The following is a 17,260-nucleotide window of genomic DNA, read 5'->3' on the forward strand; positions in this document are numbered from 1 at the left end:
CCAGATTCCGATTTATAAATTTGACTGTTCAATCTTTTTTTGAAAATGTGTTAACTGCATTATACTGCACTGATAATGTATTGTCAACCTCGCAACTGTAGATTAAATGTATTGATAATGAGTGTGTGCAACTGCAGATTAAATGTATTGTCAACCTCGCAATGCGAAACATTGGAAACTTAAAAATTGACAAAAAATAAATCATGGGTAAAATGGAATATCGCATCAGATATACTGTTGCCAAACCACTAAATATAGTAAGGATATAGTGCATCGGCCCATGTACAACTGATCACCGACGTGTACGTGGTTGCACATTGAATTTATCCTCAACAAAACTACTTACAAAATTGAAAACTTGAAAATTCACACAATGCGAAACATGGTCAAAATAGAATATCACATATTGGATTTAGCATTGCGAAACTATGAAATACACGGTAGATAGTGCATCGCACCAAGTACGACTAGAGCTAGGGAAAATTTAGCTCCATTTTGCAGGCCACTACTATCAAATACTTGAAGGTCTATTGGAAAGATAACCCAAAACTAAGATCCTTACAATCTACAACCAAACCTGAGCTAAAAACATAGATCCAATTACAAGGTAGCTTCTCAAAGCATATTGTTGACATTAAGATTAAATGCATCCTTGTTATTGCGGATCCTGCGAACAAGAACCAGATCTATGGGCTTAATAGTGATACGTCGGGCATGAATGGCTAAAAGTTGACCATCACTCATTAGATCAATCAAGTAGCTTTCAACTGATTCTTGGAGAGCAAGCAAGGCTTGGCTTGACCATCGCCCCACATTCCTTGCCTGGTTCCTCGAAAAGAACTTGTGATGATGCCCTGACTGTAGATCTTGCAGTATTTCTCGCACCAACCTGGAGAATGGTGCCTTAGGAATAATCAAGTCGGCACTCTTCTGGAATTTCCTTATCTCGCGTAGCGCAGCTGTGCCTGGTCTCCATCTTCGCTTTTTATGTGTTGGAGGGCGTGTATTACGAGTTGGAGCAGTAGTGGGAGGTGGAGCAGCTGGAGCATGTGGACCACCATTTCTGGACAATGGCGAACCATCATTATCGACCATACTAGGGCCACCATTGTTGGCCACAGTAGCGCCACCATTATTGGCTGCAGTAGGGCCACCGTTATCGGTCACCAGGGGATCTTTGTCACTCACAGTACGCTCACTAGATTCGGAAGAGTGTTGAGCTCTTGCTCTTGCAGGCGCCTTTTTGATAGGAAGCTTGGAACGTGCCATGGCTGTGATAATGAAGGATAGAAAGGTGGAGGGTAGAGTGGAGAGCAATGGGAAAAAATGAAAGGAGAGACGACTTAAATACGAAACTTTCAAACTTACTGTGGTGTAAATGAATTTTAAATTTATCATTTCATTTCATTTCTCCACCCCATCCCTACCTCTCTCTATCTCCTGACACCCCCCTCATGCCCCCCCTCTCTCTCTAGGCCAATGAATGTTCCAATGTTTAGAATTTTCATATCTTTGTCTTAGGATTTCAAAATGGACTTTTCATAATTAAAAAACAAAGTTCGAAATCGACTTTGAAAAATATAGTGACAAACCTTTGAAATTTTAAAGAAAATTTATAAGACATCTCATGTTAGAGATATGAGTATTGATGTGTCATATCCTTGGGACTTGTGCTCTCTTGTGGACTCTAAATGCATCAAAATTATTATCTTTATCTAGGTCTCCATTTTTTGCCATCTCTCTCTTGGGTTGCCAACCATTCTGCGTGCCGTTGTCTAGCTGTGCTGTTTTCATATCTTGCTTTTCTCACTTCATATATTGCCCTACTTATAGATTCTGCTTGAGATGTTTTGGATTTCTTTTCTTTTTCCTCATATCGTATCTCTAGTCTCCTATACCACCATTGGAATAATTGCCTCATAGAATTGGAATCATTGATGCCACCTCCATGATCAGTTGCCTTTTGAAAAGCACAGCGAGCTTGCCAGTGAGATCTTTCCATGCCTTGAGTTGACCATATTGCCAAACTTCCTTGATCTGCAAAGTATGGACCATGTGCTTCAAGTATATGCTGCACAAGAAAAGAGATTAGAAACACAAAGTAATTCGAAATGATGATTTTTTTTTGCAATGGTGATAATACTGACCATGTAGTGTGTTATGCTATTTGTAGTCCATGCCTCCACCATGGACTTATGAAATTTAGCAGCTGTCTCTTTAAATGCATTGGCATCACCATCCATAAACCCCAACTTCTGTAAGAGAGCTGCTAATCTATCTAGGTGTATCCACACTTCTGCCTTCGCAATCCTCGTTCGTCCCCCATTGCTCCAATCTGAAACAGCAAGGTGCAACTTTTTCCATGCTTCGTACTTCTCTGGTTGTTTTACTAGTATATTGCCTTCCTCATCTCGAGGTGGAGATAAAAACTTCCTAGCCTTGGGTCCGCCAAAGCATTGTTTACAAGGAACATTTCCACTCTTCCCCGATTTTTTCTCGTCCTTTTTTATTTCTACTTGGCCTCCGTGCAATCCAACTTCAGAGAGGACTTGTTCTACCTTCTTGCATGTAGCATCAGATTCTGACACGGGCTGCATCTTGTATGCAAAGCATATATATTCATATACTAGCTTCTCAATTATTCTAACCAAACAATGCAATGTGCAAAAGTGAACCCTTGTTAGTGGTATTTCCAAAATAGGGCGCCAGTTTGGATCCACTGGAATTAGCATTCCATTTCTCATGACTTTCTGATCACGTGTCGGAGCACCCTGTTGTCCTGCCTTGGCAAACCATTCTTTCTTTCCATCTTTCCCTTTCTTCCTAGTTTGCATGCAGTATATGCACGGAAATTTTGCATTTGCTGCATTTGATAAACCAAACATACACTTCAATGTTTTTAAATCACCTGCAAGATGCCATTCAACTTGATAGTCCCCAAACCCCTCAACATGTAAAACTGCTCCATTATTTTGCTGTTGAATAACACTGGGTATATTAGTGAGGTTAAAAAAAACTTTAAGTACTTCATGGTCCTCCTTTGGTACTTCAAATGCTGCAAGCCACCATATTTCATTCTCCGATTGTACACTGAAGTATAAAGGATGTTTTTCATCGATGTTGGGATCCAATGCTCGATTCATAAGTGTTATACTCACACGCTCAAGTTTTTGCCCCTTGATAATCTCACTCTCATCAAGTTTGAGGACAAACTTAAGCTTGCCTCTACATTCTTCCATAGACATATTGTAAAACTTGACCATAGCAATCTGAACCCTACATATATCCAATACAAAGTTGTTGGATGCATTCAATACAAAGGCAACTTCTTTGGAACCATACTTCAATATGTGTGTGTGTTCCAGATGCGTAGGCTCACCAATTAGTTCTAAAACTTTCTCATTTAGTTGTTTTCGAGCCTTCTTCACGTGAAATGGTTTTGGCAGAGGCATTACTCGCTTAGTATTGAAGACTTGCTTAAAACCTGTATCCAATTGTTGATAGAGCATACTATATGACTCAGAACTCATTCCCACCTTGTCACATAATCCCTGAGCATCTGTAGCAGTAAACAAGTTGCTCACATCCCTAAGACGTTCACTAGCAACACCATCCACAATGTCCCTGAATTTACGATTTTCCAATGCATTTTTTACCATATTCTTGCTAAGGACTTTGGCAATAGTATCATTCTCTGCATGAGGAAACATATTTCTCATTGTAGTAGATTGAGCATATATCCGTCTATGATATTGTCCACTTCCTTTGGCTAATTGGCCAATTGGTTTAACGGATCGGATGCGCCGACGTGCCCCTTTGGTTTTTAAAGTGGGCCCAATCTCCAAAGTTTTTGTGAGCTTCCTCTCTATGTTTTGATTCTCCTTCTCCAAGTCATTGACTTTAGACTGTAACTCCATATTCTGCACGTGTGTAGCATGCATAGCATCTTCAATGACAGACATTGCTTGTTGTAGGTTCTGGTTCTCTCTATCCTTCTCAGCCAATAATCTATCCTTTTCCATCAAAGACTGCATATTCCCTTGTAATCTTGTCTGCATATTTGTCAAGGTTTGATGAGCCCCTGCTATTCCTTGTGTGACAAGTCTGCATGTGTATCCATACAATCCTTCATTGCCTTCACAAGCAAACTTTACAAATGATGTAAGCCCTTCAAATTGTGGTGGCCTTCGAGTGAGTGGATCGGGTGGATAAATGCACCCATCAACCCAAAGGTCCACATTTTTTTTCCCTGCATTTCTTTCTTGTTGCATCCTGCATCTTATTGCATCATCTCTTTCCACAGTTCTTTTGAACATTGGTGCATATTCATCCTCCAATTGAAAGTGAATATCTCTCTTTCTCTTGGTACATCCTGCACCTGCATTCTGCAAAAAAAAAAGTATGCAAATGTTAACTTGGATTAACATTCAAATAGCAGAACTACACCCCTTTGATTCACTATATCTGTGTTTTTTTTAAAACCCAGTTGGTTCTTGTCTCTTTCTCTTGCTTTCAGTCTTGATAGACCCTAATCAACCCCTAATCAGCCTGTAATCTTGGCTTTTAATCTACCTCTAATTAGCATCAAATCTTATCTTCTGTTCTATCCAAAATATTCTCTCTCTCTCTCTCTCTCTTTCTCTCTCTCTCTCTCTCAACAAAAATTCATCAAGGAAACCCTAAACACATTCATACTGAAGCTTGGCTAGTGGAAAACAATAACATCATCTTATCTTCTACCCTAATTTACTATCTGTCACTCTATCACTTATTTTCTTTGTTCATCTCACACAGTCCACTCTGTCCCCCCCCTTCTCCCCTCCTCTCTCTCTCTCTCTCTCGCTCTATGAATTGATGCTTAAGGACTGAACAACAACTGTGAAGAATAATAACATCACAAAGATTTAAAAAATAAAGATACCTCCATTATCACTGGATTGCTTGTAGTATAGACTGTTGAAGACGGAGATTTCTTACTGCATATTTCTGAAGAGGAAGATGGCTTGTAGCAGGGTAGAGTGTGTTGTAGATAGAGATTCTTTGATTTCAACAAATGGTATCAAAACTACTCCTCAATGCTGCTTCAGAAGAACTCGTATGCAAGAAACCATATTCTGGAGGGAAAGAGAAGAATGCACAAAATTTGGGACAAAACTAGAGCTTTCTCAGGGAATGAAAAAATGCCCAGAAATAGGTATATACTTGTCCAAAAAAGACGAAAATTTACAAGGAAACTCTTGAGTCAAAAAGGTGTCTCTGGGTAAAAAATAATCTTAAAATATGATGTGTATGTCATTTTATATCGTTTTTTAACTTCCGCCCTTTTAAGAAGCGAGAATGAGAATGATTGAAAAGTCATGAGGGCACTAAAGAGGGCATTAAAGAGTCATGAGGGCATTAAAGAATGATTGGCTGCGTTTTTAGAAAAAATAGAATTGTATTTTTTTAGTTATGAGAATTTTGAGAAAAAGTGACCTTATCCTGCAGTTTGGGAATAAAATAATAGGTGAAATCTATTGAAAACACAAAAACGAGATTTTCTTGATTGTAGAAGATCTCTTTTTATAATATTATTTTGGAATCTCTTTTTAGAGAGAGAGAGGTGAGAGAAACCCCTTAAGGGGCAAAAAAGAGAGTCCATATTTCTCCTAATGCAAGCTTTGATTCACATTGTTGGGGGTAAAGGGGCCTCTGTCTAGCTGCCCATGTATTACTACACTAACAGTACCCGCCACTGCACACTACAGGTGACGGGCGCCTATCAGCATCAATTTATTCTTTATTATTTTAGTGAGAGTTTGAATAAAGAAAGGCATGGTCACACATTGTGACTATTGGAGTTTCCATTTGGTCTCTCTCTCTTTCTTGCTCTTGCTCTCCCGCCATAGCTCTTCCAAGCAAGATTCCATCCTTCTCACATTTTAGATAACCTTGTGGTGGTCATTTTTTAAGAGATTTGATAGAAAAAAAAGTGTTTTTTGCTAGTTATTGGTGGCCTACATTATATAAGGATGCATATGAATATTGTAGAAAGTGTGATAAATGTCAACATACTAGGAGACTAACTAAACACTTTGCAATGCCATTAACCCCTGTATTAGCCCTTGTACCTTTTGAGAAGTGGGATATCAATTTTTTCGGTCTAATTGATCCACCTACACAATATCATTCTAATAGATATATTTTGGTATGTATTGATTATGTAACTAAAAGAGTGGAAGTTAAAGCACTTAAGATTGATTAGGGCAAGCATGTCACTTTGTTTCTTTACAAGAATATTATCACTCGCTTTGGCTATCCACTAGAATTGGTAAGTGATTGTGGATCTAAATTTTTGAAGAATTTAACTTTGAAATTGATGGATCTTTATACAATTAAGCATCACAAGTCTACCCCTTATTATCCTTGTGCCAACGGTGCTATCAAAGTTACTAATTGTATTGTGATGAAAATTTTTACCAAGACAATTGTCGAGAATAGATGTGATTGGAATGAGCACTTGTTAATGGGACTGAGGCTGCATTTCCTCTTGAGTTGAAAGTTCCTACTTTGCGTGTTGCATTGTCTAATTGCCTTGGAGAGTGGGAATCTCTTACTAATTGCTTGTGTAGGTTAGTTAAGCTTGACAAAGATCATATGCTTGCTTTACAGATATCTGTGAAATACATAGGATCTAGAGCATGGCAGATACGGAAGCTATGGAGGTTGAAAGAGGAAAAAGAAACTCATGAAGACATTGACCCTGACTAGGACAAATTGTTACACAAGTGAATTAGGTTCCAAGATTGAGACTTGAACTCATAAACACAATCTTGTGTATTGACAGTGACATGACACTTTACTGGAAAGAAAAGAGTACTATCGTTGCATTAGAAAAAGAGTGCAAGTACAATGCTTTATAGGATTTGAGTGGTGGTACTTTCTCCTAGTGTGCATTAGGGGAGTTTTGAGGTCTCGAAAATGCCTTGTAAGAGATCCTAGAGAGAGAAAACAATTTAAGAAATAAAATCATTTTATAGAATTTTTAAAAGGTTTATATTTTGGTAAGTTAAAATATCAAAACTCGTTAATAAGTCATTGTCGTGATATTCTCGTGGTCACATCAAACCTAGAAATCTAGGTCGCCATAAAGTTGGCAAGGTTGTCATAATGAAGATCTTACCTCTCCTCATTAAAGTGAAAAGTAATATTCAATTTGAATTTTGGTGGATACTCGATTGCCTCCCTCCATCATTTCTCTCTTCTTTTTTTCCCCTCCTTAGTAGTCTCTTCTTTGTTTTCATTCTTGCTTCTAATCATATCCTTAGCTATGGATCAATCACCCAATGATCTTTGTAACTCAGCTATGGATCAATCATCCAATGATCTCTGTAGCTATCATAAAAGACCTCTCTATCATCTTCACATTGAGTTGGATAGTGAGTATGAACCAATAAGAAAGAGAACAAAATCTATCACGATTACAGAGTCTATGAAACATATATTGAGGTTTGAAGGAAAGAAGAATATTGATCTTTGGTTAGATGGAAAGCTATATCCCAAAGATCCTAGCAGAAATAGCACTCCTCCTTTCTATAATAGCTCATCATTAATGAGGTTTATTGGTGATGGCTACAATGGTTTTTTAGGTTATACACTTAATCTTGTTGCAGAAAAGGATATCCTTGGACTAGAGAATCATCTTTTGATGAAACACAATATAGAGTTGTTGCAGAAGCTAGAGGATTGTCAACAAAAAATTCATTCATTGGAAAAGCGTATCAAAGCTTATCAACGAAAGCAAACTTTATTAGGCCTTGGAAATCGACAAGGAGCTCTTAAAAATATTGAGAATCTCAAACGATGAGGAGGAGGCTGTGGTAAAAGAATCCAAGCAGCAAGGTATATTTTTTTTCACTTGAAAAATCTTAAATATGGCTTTATTTAAATTACTTGCATTGATTTGTGATGTTAATTTTGCTTAGATCTCTTCTACAACCAAATGCAAGTGAAAGAGATTCTTTATAAGTAGCTCAGTTTTATTATCATCTTCTTCCTTCAGTAGTTTCAAAGGATATTTTGGAGAAGAAGAAATTTAAAAAGGCAAAGAAACAATGCTTGGAGTCATTTGTAAAGGATCATTCTTTGGATTCTGAGTTAGTACAGAAGACACTGGATAGTATTGGTATCAGTCGAGATGCTTATATGCAACTTTTCCAGCTTTTACAATCAAATATGAAGCAAGGACAGGTACGCAATTGCATACTTCCGAAGCCATTTGTGGTTAGGACTATCAGACAGAGAGTTAATAACAAAGTGACGGGGATTCTAGGTGAGCCTTTTCATATCAAGGCTAGCTTCAAGGGCAAGAAGAAGGAGGTTACATTCAATGAATTTAACAATATTTTCCTTAACTTGCCCACCCTACAGTGCTTAATGATCAAATTTTATGACTTGTCAGTAGTAGTAGAGGCACAGGTAGTGGCTAGATTTGTGATTAAACTTGATGAAAGTGAGATTCTGAAATGTAAAAAATTGGAGAGAATCTCTATCACCTTGATGAATAGAGCACTTTCGTGAGGTCATTGCAATCACTCAACATCATTTAGTGTTCAATCTGAATATAACATCTGGTGGCTAGGAGCATTTGAGGTAGATACTTAGAATTTTGATCTATTATATTGGGTTTTTCATCAAACATCAATACCTAATGTTATTTAAAGGCAACAAGCAGGAGAAGAGCTATTTGTTGAAGGATTTGGGAACTACAGGATTGAGTGGCACATAGCTGGTGACCTAAAGACACTCAAATGTATGTATAATGTATCAAAGGAAGCCAACTCGAGATCTCCTTGCTTATACTGCATGTCACTAGCTGCAAAGTTAAACTCAAGCAATTGGAATAGAGCTCCCTCTAGGCACAATAAGGATCCACAGTTTAAACCAGTCTTGGACATTCCTTTAGTGAATGCCCATATTTATACACTTCATGCACTTTGCAGGATAATTGAAAAGCTTGTTCATCTCTATACAGGATTTGCATGGAAGATGAAGCCATTATCAACTAGAATAGATGCTATAACAAAGGTTGAAAAAGTTCTCTCTACAATTGGTTTGCATGGTGGCAATGTTGTTATTGAACTAGATCTTCAGAAGTCTAAGGATGGTAATTGTGTCCCAAAAAAACCATCTATTGGTGGAGTGAAGGCTAGAAGGTTTCTAGGCTTTCATGGGAGACTTGGCAAGATAAACTCGAGAAATGGTGGCTCAACTATTAAATTTAATCAGTGGAAATCCCTACATAATGCAGTTAAAGATCACACTGATAATGGACAAGCTCGGAATAGAAAAGCTAAAGTTTAGAAAACACTAGACAAAGTGCTTTTTTATTGTGATAAGACTGAATGGAATGATGATGATCTCAAAGACTTTAAAAACCAATTGAACCTTTTCAAAAAGGCGATGATAGAAGCTTGGGGTGATCAACACTTTACTCACTATATGGTAAGAAGTTTGTATATGTTTGTTTCTTCATTGTCGAACTCATATAATGTTTTTTAGTAACTTTCTTTATTTGTTGACTATGCAGCATATTCTATACAACCATGCTCCATACTTTATTAAACAATATGGATCTCTATCTATCTGGTCAACCCAAGGTATGGAAAAATCACATTATCAAGCAAGAACAAAATATTTCAAACACACAAGACATGGAGGTGGAAGACACAAAGCCAACAGTCTATTAGAGGTCTTTCAATGGTTCTATTGACAAATTTGGCATAAATTCAAGCTTAAAGATACAACCACATCAAGCAATACATCATCTTTAGCAAGGACTATACAAATTGTTACCCAAAGAAGAAAAGATAGATATTTAAATTCTTACGCAAAGCAAAGATTTACAAAATTGTTACAAACCAAACAAAGAGTTGGGAAAAGATGGGTTTCAAGAAACCCTTAATCTTTGGCATCTTCTAGTCTGATTGTGTTGCAGAATAGTCCTTAGTTTCAGGCATCTCAACAGGGCCTTCAGAGGAGTCCTTGGTTTCAAGTAGCTCGACAGGGCCTCTAGAGGAATCTTTTGTTTTATCCCACTCAATAAGACCTCTGTATTTCAAAAACTCCTGTTTTCGATAGCTTGGAAGAAGCTTCAAATTCTTACTATCTCCTACATAAGAGAGCAAATAGGAGCCAAGAACTCCAAAACATCCAGCTCTAGATCCACTGTATCCAGGCATGAAGACAAAAACTCTTATGGCTTCTTCCTTCTCCACTAAAATGATCTTGTCCAAGCCTCTGCTGAAAACTTGAGATCCAATTACCTTTGAGATAGCTCTCAAAGCCATCATTGGTAGACTTGGAGAGCTTGACAATCTACTATGATATATTACAATTGTTTGATTGTTTAAGTTTCCAATATAATGGCCAAGGCTTTGATTTTTTCCAAGCTTCATTGGCCTAGAGCCCTTGGCCCTTCCAAGAAAGTTGTCCAGATCTTCAATCTCAATCTACACAACAAACCACAACAGTACAAGATATAAGATATTTATCTATAATGCATAATAAAGTCTAACATAAACTCAATGGATAACTTGGAATTATATTTCATACCTTAGGGTGTTCGTCTTCTTCAAGAAGACTATCATCATAAAGATTTATTGAACTCTTGGGCTTCTCATCTGATGGAAACTTCAATCTCTCTTCATACCCTTCATCATCAATATGAAGTTTCTTCTAGACCTGCAAGAACTCTTCTTCTGTAGGTAGCCCCCCCTTTTTGTATTCTATGATCTGATTAATACATCTATGTAAGGCTATAGAGCTGTCTTGGAAATACTCTCCCTCAACATCAAGACTTGCTAGTGGTTCTTGTTCATAACCTATAAAATTCATGTCATTTTTTCCCCAACCTGCAAGGATTGCTAAGCAATAATCTTCTCTAAGATCAAAAAGATGTTGAATATCATTTAGTGACACATATCTCTTCTTGTTGATAAGATAAGTGGGAAATGTTGGAACACATGCAAGAGGACCTTCTTCATTAACCTGTGCACTTGGCTCGATCTCCTTTTCTTCCACCATTGTGATATTTTCACTCTTGAACAAACCTACATCAAAACCTTGGACAAGTTGATTCTCAACATCTTCTTGGAACATCTCCTCCTTCTCTACGACCTCCTTATCCATACTTGCAATATCCTCTAGCTTTCCCTGTTGGTCTATATCTAGAGAAGAATTTTCCATGTACTGAAGATACACAATAAATCCAACGTCCTTGTGGATCAGAAGGCATTGGTGTTGATACCTATGGAAAGGACAACATGTTTCTCTCTTTCTGAATTCCTCATCGATGAGGTTGAACCTGCCTGGCAAAGTTGACCTGGATGTAATGGTGGCTCCCATGACATCACCATAATGAACAAATCCATTGACTTCCAAACCTTGCACATGTCTATCATAAAAACATCTGTACTCCTTAAGTTTATCTTCAAGATCCTCCAATAACTCCTTCAAATCAAAAGGAACATTGAAAATTTCCTTGATATAGCTAAACTTGGAAGAATTTCTAGTGGTGTGTAAGAAATCAAAGCTCCTCCTCATGCATTCCTTCCAGAGATAGCTTCCTCTTTGTCATCCTGACCAGGAAAAGATTTATCCCTAAAAATAAAGCAGAATGGCAACAAAGTCCAATAAAACAAGATGGAACCATGGAAAGAGGCCCCAAAATTGCATTTTTCAAGACAAAAAATCAAAAAATGAGAAATTTTTTTAGTTGACCGATGAAACACGAAAAAAAATGTGTTCAAGGCAAATGCCGGTGAAGAAATCGTGTTTCATCGGACACTACTTGAAGACGAAAATTATTTCAATATCTCACTGGTGAAACGCGATACTTAGCAAAATACCACTAACAGAGACATTATTTTGGGTTTCACCAGTCAAAAGATGGAAAAAAAAAGAGAAATGATATTTTATGTAATTTTAAAAGCATTTCTTAGATCAAAGCTTTTTTTTTCCTTCGTTTTGTCAATTACTTTGCTATTTATGAGTTGTCCGGTGAAACGCGAAAAGAACGTGCTTCAAGGAGTCCTCCTGTCTGAAATTCGCGTTTCACTGGACACAATGGACAAGAAGTCCGGTGAAACGCAAAAAGAAGCAGCTGCAAGGAGGCACCTTGCCTGACACTCGCGTTTCAGTGGACAAACTGGAGAAAAAGTTAGCTGAAACGCGAAAACGACATGCAGCATGGATACCTCTTGTCTGAAACTCGCGTTTTGCTGGACATGCTCGAGAAGAAGTAACATGTCTTTTTTTGGCAAATGGCTAGGAATAAGGCAATAGCAAGGAAGGAGAAGATTGATCCTAGGGGCTTAACCTCAAATATTCGTCAATCTTAGAAGCCTCAGAAGCTCTCTAGAAAGTCAAAGCCAAAGAGAAAGTTTTCTCAAAATGTCAGGTGCCTAAGGGAGATTAGGAAGGCAATAAAGGCTCTTGACAATACAATTCCAAAGTTGTCTTTTCAGAGGCTTGTCAGGGAGATTTGTGACAAATATAGTTTGGATAGTTTCAGATGGACAAGAACAGCCCTTAATTGTATACAAGAAGCCACAGAGGATTTTTTAGTTGAGTTTTTTCAAGATGCCTATATTTGTGCTGCTCATGCTCATAGGCTCACACTCATGGACAAGGACATGGTAATTCTTAGGAGACTAAGATATAGATTTTCAAAGGTCCTTGAGCCAATTCCCCTCACTGATGTGAAGTCATTTAATATCCTTAATGTGCCCCTAGCTCTAGGAGAAAGAAAGATGATTATGGTCTCAGGGTTGAGGATGTCACCCATGAGAGGGATACAAGGCAACATGAAAAAGAGGAGAAAGCTAAAGAGGAACAAGCAGATAAATGGAGAGAGTATAGGAGGCAAAGGGCTAAAGAAAGAGAAGCAGAGCAACTAGAGTCCTTTGAAAATGAGCTGGCCACCCTTCTTGAAGCAGCTAATCCAAAAGGATTCAGTGTGTTTTATTTCTTACTTGGTGACTTAGGCAAAAGAACTGAGGTTATTTCCTTTGATGCTGCATGTGTTCAGATTCTTAAGGATAAAAGAAGAGAAGTAAATGACTGTATTATTCTTGTTGGCCTAAGGTATATCCACCCATAATTACTTATACTTTTTTATATTTTTTTAACAATAACATTTTTCTTGTTTATACTCACTATTTCTATGCCTTTTCTAGGTGTATAATGCATGAGTTTCCTTTGGATATGCAACAAAAAATTGAGGTTCTTGATCCATCTATCTCATTCTTTATGAGGAACGAGCTTGATACAAGTTTTGTTGAGCACTGGTTCAATCTGATTGACTTCGATATTTTGGAGCTCCTTATAATTCCATATAATAAAAAGTAAGTGATTCAATATTCTATTAGAGTTTTTGAGATTTTATCCTACTAATTTGTTGAGATATGATTGCTTTTAGTTCTCATTGGAGCTTGATTGCAATAGACCTTGTGGATAAGCAATGTTTTTTAATTAACTCTATGAAAGGAAGCCATGGAAATGCTAAATTGTAAGTTATATTATCCAAGGGCTCCTTGATATTTCAATTCTTTTTTTGTAAGTACTCTAAATTTCAATATATTTTATATATAGAGGTGCCAAAAGATTAATTGAAGAGCTAGAGAAAAGACCCCCTATGTCATCTGATTTGCTTGCAACAATGAAATATAGACAATTTGTGGAAATTTATTGACTAAAATAATTGAAACATAAGTTTATTCTATGAACTACCATCCGTCCTCTTTATAGTTTTACTTTGTGTTGGTGGTTGTAGTGTCCCCATCAGGATAATAGCCATTCTTGTGGCTAGAGGGTGATTTGCAAATGCTAGAAGAACGGTTAACTTTGTTTATCTTAATGATGATAAAAATGTAAAGGTAATATGAAAGATGCTAAACTTTAAGATAGATATTAATTGCAAATAGTCCATTGATGATAAAAATATAGTCTATTGTAAGAACAATAATGAACTAAAACTCTTTTTTCTATAAATGTGTGACATTTTTCGAAGGATTGCTATGCATCTGAGCATGTTTGGTATGTGAGAGCAAAGCTCTTGAAGTATATAATGGTCAATTGTATACAACCAACAACAGAGATTGGTGGGGATTTGCACCATGAAGGAGATGCGGTGCCTATAACCACAGAAGGCGAAGCCACAGCTTCAACACCTTCTATACCCAAGACATCAAAGAAAGGCAAAAGGACTCCTAGAAAGGATAGTTCTCCAAAAAAGAAATAGCTTTGCCATATCGCCTTGTAAGCCTTCATATATAGAAATTTGCCCTTCAGCCCTTGTATATCTCATAGAGATGACAGATAGACATCTGCTACAAAATTTGTACATATATTTTATATTGATAGTAAAGATATCTTTTCTTGAATGTCCTTGCAGTGTAAATTATTTTCTCTCCTTTTCGATATCTGCAAAAAAATAAATTACAAATGTTTGTTAGTTAGGAAGTGAGATCTTGATATACATCTAAGTAAATATAATATGATGTGAAAACTTACTCGTTTCTTGTCAAGTTGGAATACAAAGGAGCATGGTAGTTTAATGTCTTCATTTTGTAAATCCATCCTCACTTGATGTAGCGTACATGATTTTCTGATCTTTAAGATTGCAATAATATCCTCGTTGAACCAAATATCAAGATCCACTATAGGATCTTTGCTGAAATCATTAAGATTCTGGTCTAAAGCAACTAGACTACTACCAACAAAATGCCATCGACTATAGTAAAAGATAAGGATAAAATTTTGAGTAGCAATTATATATTTACAAGCGATAGAGTCTTGATCTATCTTACATATAATTTTTCCTTTTGTCCTTGTATCCCATCCTTCATCAACAAATTGTATGATATGATTATATGTTAGTCTCTTCACTGAAAGCATGGTTTTTGTTATTCTTATCTCCATATTAGAGAAGAAATCAATAAATATATTAATAGGCATAAACAAAGTAACTTTGCTTGGCCTACTTGAGATATTAGATTTTAGTGCTTTCTGGATCTCAAAAAATATCTTACATCTATAGCCCTCACTAGTACTTGGACTTGGCAAAGGCCACTCAAAGCTTGAAAAATCTGGCAAAGGAAGGAGATTTATTGATCCCCATTGACAACGCCGCATAGGAATAACATAAGAATGGCCATAAAAGAATATTCCATTCTCTGCAAGCTCTGTCTTCTTTCTACCTCTATACATTTCTTCTCCAATTGAACTATGTATAACATCAAGAACATCAATAATAGACTCCACTGGTTTCCATTCCTCAAGATTACAGGGATAGACATGTACAAGACAAACAAATATTATAATGAAAAAACCTAAATCATGTTTAAGAAAGGAAAAACTTTAAGAATCAAATTCTTACAATTTGGTCTATGCATTGGAAGCTTTGAAGATCCAGGTTTCAAACACACCTCTCTATGCATGAATGCATGTTGCACTAGTACCTCTTTGATGCTATTCTTATTTGCTCCAAGCTTAAAATCTCGGATTCTGCCCTTCCAAGCAGAGATAAACGAGCTCTCATGTCTTTGCCTTTTTCCATGTTTTGCTTGTTCACTACAAGGGTACACATATATAGCGACGCTAAGTAGCGACGTTTTTTTTTTCGGCATCGGTATTAGTGTCGCTAAAAACGTCAGTATTTGCATCGCTATTTAGACGCAAATACCGACGTTTTTAGCGACATAGATACCGATACTAATAGCGACGACTTATTGTGGTAACATTTCGCCGGAACCCGAACGTTTCTGTCGTGGAAGAAGAAGAGAGCACGACGGTATGCCCTGTTTTGGTTTCTTTACAATCTTTGTTTTGCTTTGCAATGTAGGTTAGAAAGTATTGGTTTGTCTTTGATCTTTGTGTTGCTTTGTGTTGCTTTGGAATGTAGGTTAGGAAGTGTTGAAAGAGAGAGAAATGGAAGCAAGTATTTTCAAAAAAAATTTGGTGTTGGTTTTTATTCTTTGCAATGTAGGTACGAAAATGTATGTGTGTGAGCATAGTTTAGAGCCGACCTCAAAGATAGATAAGTTTAGAGCCGAACTCAAAGAGATAGGTATGAAAACATTTTTAAAAAGACCTGAAATATATATAGTGGAGTGGTCCCAATATACAATATAGAATCATTATTAAATTATCATTTCATTACATCGCAGTCAAGATGTCTAGCACTCACGACCAACATGGTGGTGATCATGAGGCTTGGCTTAATCAACGTGTCCCCTGTCCATGCACGCAATGCAAATTGGCCATTCGTCAGAAACGTCGTTTGTCCATAGAGCATGTGCAACGATATGGAGAGTTTCAAGTTGAGATAATCGACCTAGCAGTCTTGAATTACGAGATTGCGGTAAGTTCTCTCTCATTACATACTATATGACATGCAATTGATTTAAGTATAACAGTTTGGGGTTATCTTAGAAGTTAGCTCCTTAACGTCCTTTACAGGGTTAGAGCCATGTCGATACATTGCAGTCTGCAGATCTCTTGCATCTAGTAAGATAGGTTCATCCGCACTCTATACAAATGCCGTCCGAGATAACTAACTGTCTCATAGAAGGTGATAACTCTCAACCCCCTTCTATGGGTGAGAATGTTGAAGACATGGATGATCCTCTTGCTTTTTTGGAGCCCTAGTTAGAGGACATGATCGAATCATTGCTTTCGACGGACTCGGAATCCCAAGATCCTTTAATTGCGGAGACTGCCATTCCATTATATGATGGGAGTCGGGTATTCTGTTTGAAGACACTTCTTGCATTATTGAGCATACAAACAAAGTATGAATGGAGTGATGCGAGTGTGAGAGAGCTATTCAGGTATATTATGATGTGTATGATTCTTTATTGAAAGCCATTAAAATGTGCTATGTAGTACTCTAATAGCGTGCTTCATTGCAATTTGTAGAACATTGAAATCTTACATTTTGCCTACCCAAAACACGATGCCTGAGTCTCGTGATGATGCAAGACAAGTGATGCGAAAGCTAGGCATGGATTATAATGCATTCATGCTTGCCCCAATGATTGTGTTCTCTTTCGGGGTGAGTTGGAATTGTTGGCCACATGTCCCAAGTGTGGTGTGGACAGGTATCAAAATGACTTGCAAGGACAAACTATTCTGCAGAAGGTTTTGAGGCACTTTCCGCTGATACCGTGTGTTCGTCACATTTTTCAGACCAAGAGTTTTGCAAATTTGACTACATGGC

Source organism: Lygodium microphyllum, chromosome 14, assembly GCF_053477565.2.
Source record: "Lygodium microphyllum isolate KBCC chromosome 14, Lygodium_microphyllum_v1.1.10, whole genome shotgun sequence".
NCBI lineage: Eukaryota > Viridiplantae > Streptophyta > Polypodiopsida > Schizaeales > Lygodiaceae > Lygodium > Lygodium microphyllum.